Raw genomic sequence first — 9,935 nt, forward strand, 5'->3', positions numbered from 1 at the left:
GGACAAGCAACAATTTAAGTTTGGTGTTGTGATGAGCGGATAATTTGTATGCTTTTTGGCATTGTTTTTAGTATGTTTTTAGTATAATCTAGTTAGTTTTTAGTATATTTTTATTAGTTTTTAGTTAAAATTCACCTTTCTGAACTTTACTATGAGTTTGTGTATTTTTTTGTGATTTCAGGTATTTTCTGGCTGAAATTGAGGGTCCTGAGCAAAAATCTGATTCCGAGACCAAAAAGGACTGCAGATGCTGTTGGATTCTGACCTCCCTGCACTAGAAGTAGATTTTCTGGAGCTACAGAAGCCCAATTGGCGCGCTCTCAACGGCGTTGGATAGTAGACATCCTGGGCTTTCCAGCAATATATGCTAGTCCATACTTTACCCAAGATTTGATGGCCCAAACCGGCGTGGCAAAACAGCCTCAGAAATTCCAGCGTTAAACGCCGGAACTGGCATAAAACTTGGAGTTAAACGCCCAAACTGGCATGAAAGCTGGCGTTTAACTCCAGAAAAGGTCTCTACACGAAAATGCTTCATTGCTCAACCCAAGCACACGCCAAGTGGACCCAGAAGTGGATTTTTACGTCATTTACTCATTTCTGTACACCCTAGGCTACTAGTTTACTATTAATAGGATCTTTTGACATTGTATCAAAACCTTATGACCTCATGACACTTTTACACCTTTCTTTGTGTACCTTCACAGCATGAGTCTCTAAACCCCATGGTTGGGGGTGAGGAGCTCTGCTGTGTCTTAATGGATTAATGCAATTACTACTGTTTCTCATTCAATCATGCTTGCTTCCATTCTAAGATAATACTTGTTCTTAACTCGGACGAATGTGATGATCCGTGACAATCATCATCATTCTCAACTATGAACGCGTGCCTGACAACCACCTCCGTTCTACCTTAGATTAAGTAGTTATCTCTTGGATTCTTTAACCGGAATCTTCGTGGTATTCTATTCCGGCCTGATTGAGAACCGACAGATGAATTCCGCTATGCTGGACAGAGCATATGCAATCGCTTTCATTGAGAGGATGGGAGGTAGCCATTGACAACGGTGAAACCCTGCATACAGCTTGCCATGGAAGGAGACCTGCGTGTTTGAAGAAGAAGACAGTAGGAAAGTAGAGATTCAGAAGATGGAGCATCTCCAAACCTCAACCTATTTTCCATTACTGCAAAACAAGTAATCATTTCATGTTCTTTTGCTTTTCACAATCAATCCTGATAATTTCTGATATCCTGACTAAGATTTACAAGATAACCATAGCTTGCTCCAAGCCGACAATCTCCGTGGGATCGACCCTTGCTCACGCAAGGTATTACTTGGACGACCCAGTGCACTTGCTGGTTAGTTGTGCGGGATTGCAAAAGTGTTATTGCAATTTCGTGCACCACTTATTTTCTTGAATTGTCTGCCATCTCTATTGAGATTCTTGCAGCTTGTACCTCAAAGATCCCTAGCTTCTCCATTACAGAGAGAGGCATGAGGTTTATGCTTGACCCTAGGTCACACAGAGCTTTCTCAAAGGTCATGGTGCCTATGGCACAAGGTATTGAGAATTTCCCAGGGTCCTGTCTCTTTTGAGGTAATCTCTGCCTAGTCAAGTCATCCAGTTCTTTGGTGAGCAAAGGGGGTTCATCCTCCCAAGTCTTATTACCAAATAACTTGTCATTTAGCTTCATGATTGCTCCAAGGTATTTAGATACTTGCTCTTCAGTGATATCTTCATGCTCTTCAGAGGAAGAATACTCATCCGAGCTCATGAATGGCAGAAGTAAATCCAATGGAATCTCTGTGGTCTCATTATGAGCCTCAGATTCCCATGGTTCCTCATTAGGGAACTCATTGGAGACCAGTGTACGTCCATTGAGGTCTTCCTCAGTGGCGATCACTGCCTCTTCCTCCTCTCCAAGTTCGGCCATGTGAGTCATGTTAATGGCCTTGCATTCTCCTTTTGGATTCTCTTCTGTATTGCTTGGAAGAGTACTAGGAGGGAGTTCAGTAACTTTCTTACTCAGCTGTCCCACTTGTGCCTCCAAGTTTCTAATGGAGGACCTTATTTCAGTCATAAAACTTTGAGTGGTTTTGATTAGATCAGAGACCATGGTTGCCAAGTCAGAGTGGGTCTGCTTAGAATTCTCTGTCTGTTGCTAAGAAGATGATGGAAAAGGCTTGCCATTGCTAAACATGTTTCTTCCACCATTATTGTTGTTGAAACCTTGTTGAGGTCTCTGTTGATCCTTCCATGAGAGATTTGGATGATTTCTCCATGAAGGATTATAAGTGTTTCTATAGGATTCTCCCATGTAATTCACCTCTTCCATTGAAGGGTTCTCAAGATCATAAGCTTCTTCTTCAGATGAAGCATCCTTAGTACTGCCTGGTGCAGCTTGCATTCCAGACAGACTTTGAGAAATCATATTGACTTGCTGAGTCAATATTTTGTTCTAAGCCAGTATGGCATTCAGAGTATCAATCTCAAGAACTCCTTTCTTCTGATTCGTCGCATTGTTCATAGGATTCCTTTCAGAAGTTTACATGAATTTTTTATTTGCAACCATTTCAATGAGCTCTTGAGCTTCTGCAGGCGTCTTCTTCAGATGAAGAGATCCTCCAGTAGAGCTATCCAATGACATCTTGGACAGTTCAGACAGACCATCATAGAAGATACCTACGATGCTCCATTCAGAAAGCATGTCAGAAGGACACTTTCTGATCAATTGTTTGTATCTTTCCCAAGATTTGCAAGAACTCAGCTAAAAACTGATGAGGATCTTCCAATGGAAGTCCATGGAACTTGCAGTTCTGTTACATTGGAGAAACTAATTGAGGCTTAAGCTCAAAGTTGTTTGCTCCAATGGCAGGGATAGAGATGCTTCTCCCATAAAAGTCGGGAGTAGGTGCAGTAAAGTCACCCAGCACCTTCCTTGCATTGTTGGCATTGTTGTTGTTTTCGGCTGCCATGTCTTCTTCTTTGAAGATTCCTGTTAGGTCCTTTATAGAGAGTTGTACTTTAGCTTCAAGGTCTTTTCAGGTTCAGGGTCAGCCTCAACAAGAATGCTTTTGTCTTTGTTCCTGCTTATATGAAAGAGAAGAGAACAAGAAAGTATGGAATCCTCTATGTCACAGTGTAGAGATTCCTTGAAGTGTCAGAGGAAAAGAAAAATAGAAGGAAAAGGTAGAAGAATTCGAACTTATCAAGAAAGATAGAGTTCGAATTGTGCATTGAGGATGAGTGTTAGTCCATAAATAGAAAGATGTGAGAATAGGGGAAGAAATTTTCGAAATTAAAGTGAATTAATTAAAAGAAATTTTGAAAAAAAGTAATTGATTTTTGAAAACTAAGATTGGGAAAGAAATTAAGTGATTTTTGAAAAAGATTTTGAAATTAGAAATTAAAAAGATATGATCGAAAACTTATTTTGAAAAAGATGTGATTAAAAGATATGATTGAAAAGATATAGTTTTAAAAAGATATGATTGAGAAGATATGATTTGAAAAACAATTTAAAAAGATTTGATTTTGAAAATTAATGACCTAGCTAACAAGAATGATATGATTCAGACATTAAACCTTTCTCAACAGAAAAGGCAACATAATTGAAATGTTGAATCAAATCCTTAATTGTTAGCAAGTATTTTTGAAAATAGAAAGAAATTGGTTTTGAAAAAGGTTTGATTGAAAAGATATGATTTGAAAAAGATTTGATTTTGAAAAATTTTGAAAACTTGAAAAAAAAATTTGAGTTAAAAACAAAATCTTCCCTCTTGTGCCATCCTGGCGTTAAACGCCCAGAATGGTATCCATTCTGGCGTTTAACGCCCAAATTGCTACCCTTTTGGGCGTTAAACGCCCAGCTAGGCACCCTGGCTGGCGTTTAAACGCTAGTTTCCTTTCTCACTGGGCATTTTGAAACCACAGCTTTTTCTGTGTAATTCCTCTGCTGTATGTTCTGAATCTTCAATTCTCTGTATTATTGACTTGAAAAGACACAAATAAATTTTTTTTTGAATTTTTAATGATGAGGAATAATCAAAATGCAAACAAAATCAAATAAACAATGCATGCAAGACACCAAACTTAGAAGTTTGTATACTATTGACTCTAACAAAATGAGAATGCATATGAGAAACAACAAAAACACTCAAGACAAAAGAATTTAAAGATTAGAACAAGGAAATCATCAAGAACAACTTGAAGATCAATGAAGACACATGAATGAATTCGAAAAATGTAAGAAGAACAGAAACATGCAATTGACACCAAACTTAAAATGAGACACTAGACTCAACAAGAAACATAAGATATTTTTGGTTTTTATGATTTTGTAATTTTTTTGGATTTTTTCGAAAATTGAAAGAAAATAAGGATATCAAAATTCTTAAATGAGAATTCCAGGAATCATGCAATGTTAGTCTAAAGCTTCAGTCTAAAGAAATTAGACATGGCTAGCCAAGCATCAGCAGGACATTGCATTCAAGAGCTAAATTGATGAGAATCAATCAACTTTGGTGATGATAAGAACATCACCTTGAAACACTAGAATTCATTCATAAAAATTCTGAAGAAAAATACCTAAGCTATGAAACAAGATGAACCGTCAGTTGTCCAAACTCAAACAATCCCCGGCAACGGCGCCAAAAACTTGGTGTACGAAATTGTGATCATCAATGGCACCATCAACATGGTACACTCAATTTCAATCTCAACTCTTTATCACAACTTCGCACAACTAACCAGCAAGTGCACTGGGTCGTCCAAGTAATAAACCTTACGCGAGTAAGGGTCGATCCCACGGAGATTGTTGGTATGAAGCAAGCTATGGTCATCTTGTAAATCTCAGTCAGGCAAATTCAAATGGTTATGGATGATATATGAATAAAGCATAAAATAAAGATAGAGATACTTATATAATTCATTGCTGAGAACTTCAGATAAGCGTATGGAGATGCTTTGTCCCTTTCGTCTCTCTGCTTTCCTACTGTCTTCATCCAATCCTTCTTACTCCTTTCCATGGCAAGCTGTATGTTGGGCATCATTGTTGTCAATGGCTACAGTCCCGTCCTCTCAGTGAAAATGTTCAACACGCTCTGTCACAGCACGACTATTCAGCTGTCGGTTCTCGATCATGTCGGAATAGAATCCAGTGATTCTTTTGCATCTGTGACTAACGCCCCACAATCGCGAGTTTGAAGCTCGTCACAGTCATTCAATCCTTGAATCCTACTCAGAATACCACAGAAAAGGTTTAGACCTTCCGGATTCTCTTGAATGCCGCCATCAATTCTAGCTTATACCACGAAGATTCCGATTAAAGAATCCAAGAGATAAACATTCAAGCCTTGTTTGCTTGTAGAACAGAAGTGGTTGTCAGGCACTCGTTCATAAGTGAGAATGATGATGAGTGTCACATAATCATCACATTCATCATGTTCTTGGGTGCAAATGAATATCTTAGAACAAGAATAAGCTGAATTGAATAGAAGAACAATAGTAATAACATTGATACTCGAGGTACAGCAGAGCTCCACACCTTAATTTATTGTGTGTAGAAACTCCACCGTTGAAAATACATAAGAACAAGGTCTAGGCATGGCCGTGAGGCCAGCCCCCAAAACGTGATCAAAAGATTCAAAGATCTAAAGATGATCAAAGATCCAAAGATCAAAATACAATAGCAAAAGGTCCTATTTATAGAGAACTAGTAGCTTAGGGTTTACAAAGATGAGTAAATTACATAAAAATCCACTTTCGGGCCCACTTGGTGTGTGCTTGGGCTGAGCATTGAAACTTTCATGTGTAGAGACTTTTCTTGGAGTTAAACGCCAGCTTTTGTGCCAGTTTGGGCGTTTAACTCCCATTCTTGTGCCAGTTCCGGCGTTTAACGCCGGGCAGTTTTAAGCTGATTTGAAACGCCAGTTTGGGCCATCAAATCTCGAGCAAAGTATGGACTATTATACATTTCTGTAAAGCCCAGGATGTCTACTTTCCAACGCAATTGAGAGCGCGCCAATTGGGCTTCTGTAGCTCCAGAAAATCAACTTCGAGTGCACGGAGGTCAGAATCCAACAGCATCTGCAGTCCTTTTCAGCCTCTGAATCAGATTTTTGCTCAGGTCCCTCAATTTTAGCCAGAAAATACCTGAAATCACAGAAAAACAAACAAACTCATATTAAAGTCCAGAAAAGTGAATTTTAACTAAAAACTAATAAAAATATAATAAAACTAACTAAAACATACTAAAAACATACTAAAAACAATGCCAAAAAGCATATAAATTATCCGCTCATCAATAGTCCTCCAAAAAGCTGACTAGTTCTTTGCAATGATAATGGAAGTTGCTTGTTCCCCAAGCACTTGAAAAAAAATTAATCATGCATGAATGTTTGTAGGCTTTTGAACTTACTTTGGTGTGGGAACACCAAACTTAGTTTCTTGCCACTGTCTGCTATGCATCAGATGAAACCCTGTGGTTTTAAGATATGAACTAGAGACTAAATATGTTTTAAGTAGTTTCTCTGATTGTTGGGAGTTAGTGGTCAATCTTGCAGAAGAGTGTAGTGTGTTCTTAATGAACTCTTTGGTGGAACACCAAACTTCAAACAACACATTCACTCTTAAATTGTTTTTGGTGTGCAACACAAAACTTAGCTCCTTGCAATGTAGAGATATCTACTTCACTCTATATTAAAATAGCTACGAAAGAAAACTAACTCAGGTTGGGTTGCCTCCCTACAAGCGCTCTTTTAATGTCATTAGCTTGACATCCTTCATTCTTGTTCATCCCAGCTCATGGATGCTTTCCTTTTTGTTCCACGGGCCTCCTAAATAATGCTTTGGTCTGTGACCATTTGCTATAAAGATGTCCTTTGTGGCTTCATTCAGAAGTTCAAGGCTTCCATAGGGGAGAACTTTTGTCACCAAGTATGGGCCGGTCCATTTTGGACTTGAGTTTCCCAGGGAAAACCTTGAGTTTAGAGTTGTACACAAGTACTTGCTGTCCTGGTTTGAAATCCTTCTTTGAGATTCTTTTGTCATGTCATCTCTTGGCCTTTTCCTTGTATATCTTGGCATTCTCATAGGCTTCCAACCTTAACTCATCCAACTCATTCAGTTGTAGCAGTCTCTTCTCTCCTGTTGCTTGAGAATCAAGGTTAAGGAGCTTAGTGGCCCAGTATATTTTGTGTTCTAGCTCCACAGGGAGGTGACAAGACTTGCCATACAGCATTTGGAAAGGTGATTTCCCGATAAGAGTTTTGAATGCTGTCCTGTATAACCAAAGAACATCTTCTAGCTTTCTGGCCCAATCCTTTCTTGTGGTTCCCACTGCCTTTTCTAAAATCCTCTTCAGCTCTCTATTAGCCAACTCAGCTTGGCCATTGGTTTGGGGTGATAGGGTTGATGACAAGTCATCTTATGCTAGCTTTTCAAGCATTTTTCACTTGTTTCATTAGGTTTTATGCACTTTCTTGCATTGTAAGTAAGTGGTTTGGAGTGGAATTGCATGGTTTTGTTGAATCAATCAACCATCCTTTATTTGACACTAAATCATGAGGTTTAAGCTAAAATTAATTGGGTTTTGAATGGTTTACAAACCTTGTGAATTTGGTGATACTTTGATTAGTTATTTTGATTACTTGTAGGTGAAGAAGAGAAAGAAACAAGGAAAGCGTGTTCTAAGGAAGAAGAAAAGCGTGGCCTATGGAAGAAGGAAAGCGTGGCACATCGAAGGAGAAGCTATAGCGCTCTCTCAAAGAGCTCAGTGCTCTCTATGAGAGCCCAACTCAAAGCCAAGGAAGCTATACCTTCCAATGCTCACTATTTAGAGAAGTGTGCCCCTTGGAAAACGAAATCTGCATGCATGCACCCTTGGAGACCGAATCTCATGCAGCCAATGGGGAAGGAATCCTTGTCAACCTTCAACTAAGCATGTAAGCTGTCCATCTCATGAGTTTCCCATTATGTTTAGCTCAATCTTCACCCTTCATGGCCTTAACCGAATTGCATTCTTCAAATGTGTTTTCGTTCAAAGCCTTGATGCCTTGTCTATAAATAGCTTGAGACACTTCATGAGCTACACATTCATACATGCCTTCCTCACACTTTAAGCTTCTAGTTCACTCCTTTCCTATCTCATAAACACGTTCAACAACACCCCTTCTCCCCAAACATCACATCATTTCTCCTTCCTTTCACAACAAGCTCTAGTAGAAGAAAGGAAAAGGAACCAATGGTGACTGAACCCCCAACCCATGATACAAAGAAATTTAAATATCAGTTTCATGAAGGAAGATATCATATGCTCATGAAATCAAAGCATGTCATTCCTGAGATGGGCTTTAGACTGAGAGAAGGAGAGTATCCCATCATGAGGCAAATTACTAGGGAAAGGAGGTGGGAACTTCTATGTGAACCCTTCACTGGCATTAGTGCAGTCATGATAAGGGAGTTCTACGCTAATGCTGTGAAAGAAAGCAAGGACAGCCCCCTTATAAGAGTTATGTCAGAGGTGTTGAGGTGGATTTTAGCCCACCATCAGTTATGAGGGTCCTACAGCTGAGGAGGGTAACTGATAAACCACTATTTTATGGTTTATCTTGTGCTTAATTGAGTGAATTTTATCAATCTTTCATACACTTATTCATACTAAATGCATGGGTTTACATTCTCCTTCCTGATTTTGTGCTATGATTGAAAACATGCTTCTTTGGTCTTAATTTGCTATGTTTAATCCTCTCTTATTACCATTCGATGCCGTGATATGTGTGTTAAGTGTTTTCAGAGATTACAAGGCAGGAATGGCTTAGAGGATGGAAAGGAAGCATGCAAAAGTTGAAGTAATACAAGAAGTTGAAGGAATTGCAAAGCTGTCAGCCTGACCCTCTCGCACTAAAACGGTCATAACTTGAGCTACAGAGGTCCAAACGATGCGGTTTTACTTGCGTTGGAAAGCTAACGTCCGAGGCTTCGATTTGATATATAATTCATTATAGTGGCCATATGGTTAGGTGACGCGAATGCGTGCTTCACGCGGATGCATCGCATCTGCAAAAATCAGCGTGGCAGAATTCGTTTCCAGCGAATCCTGGGCTATTTCCGGCCCAGTTTCAAGCCCAAAAAATACAGATTAAAGGCTACAAAGTGGAGGAATGATGGGAATACTTCAGATCAGACTCATAATTCACCTTTCATAATTTTAGATGTAGTTTTTAGAGAGAGAGGAGACTCTCCTCTCTCTTAGAATTTAGGATTAGGATATTTAGAAATTAGGATTTATTTCATCTTCATCACAGGTTCAATATTCCTTTTACTTTATATTTCTCTTCTACTTTTAGATACTCTAATGCTTTTATTTGTATTTGATTTATGTTGCCCAATTGGCTTATGAACTTTTCCATGTTAGATTTGACTGCTTTTACTAATGCAATTGAGGTATTTCAGATTTATGCTTGCTTTATTCTATTTATGACGTCTTCAATTTAATTTAGAATTTTCTCTTTTGGCTCTGGTTAAGTAATTGGTGACGCTTGAGTTATCAAATAAAGGCAGTGGTTGAAATTGGCAGATCGCTCTAAAGCTAGTCTTCCCACAGGGATTGACTAGGACTTGAGGATCAAACTAATTATTCCACTTGACTTTCCTTTGCTTTAGTAAAGGTTAACTAAGTGGGATTAAAATCCAATTCTCATCACAATTGATAAGGATAGGATTTCCAGTTCTAATACCTTGCCAAAAGTTTATTTTATTATTACTATTTTAATTTTACTTGTCATTTAACATACTTCTTCCTTACTTTCAAAACCCCCAATTTACAAGACTCATAACCAATAATAAGAACATACCTCCTTGCAATTCCTTGAGAAGACGACCCGAGGTTTGAATACTTCGGTTATCAATTTATTTAGGGGTTTGTTACTTGT

This window comes from Arachis duranensis, chromosome 10, assembly GCF_000817695.3.
Source record: "Arachis duranensis cultivar V14167 chromosome 10, aradu.V14167.gnm2.J7QH, whole genome shotgun sequence".
In the NCBI taxonomy this organism is placed as follows: Eukaryota; Viridiplantae; Streptophyta; class Magnoliopsida; order Fabales; family Fabaceae; genus Arachis; species Arachis duranensis.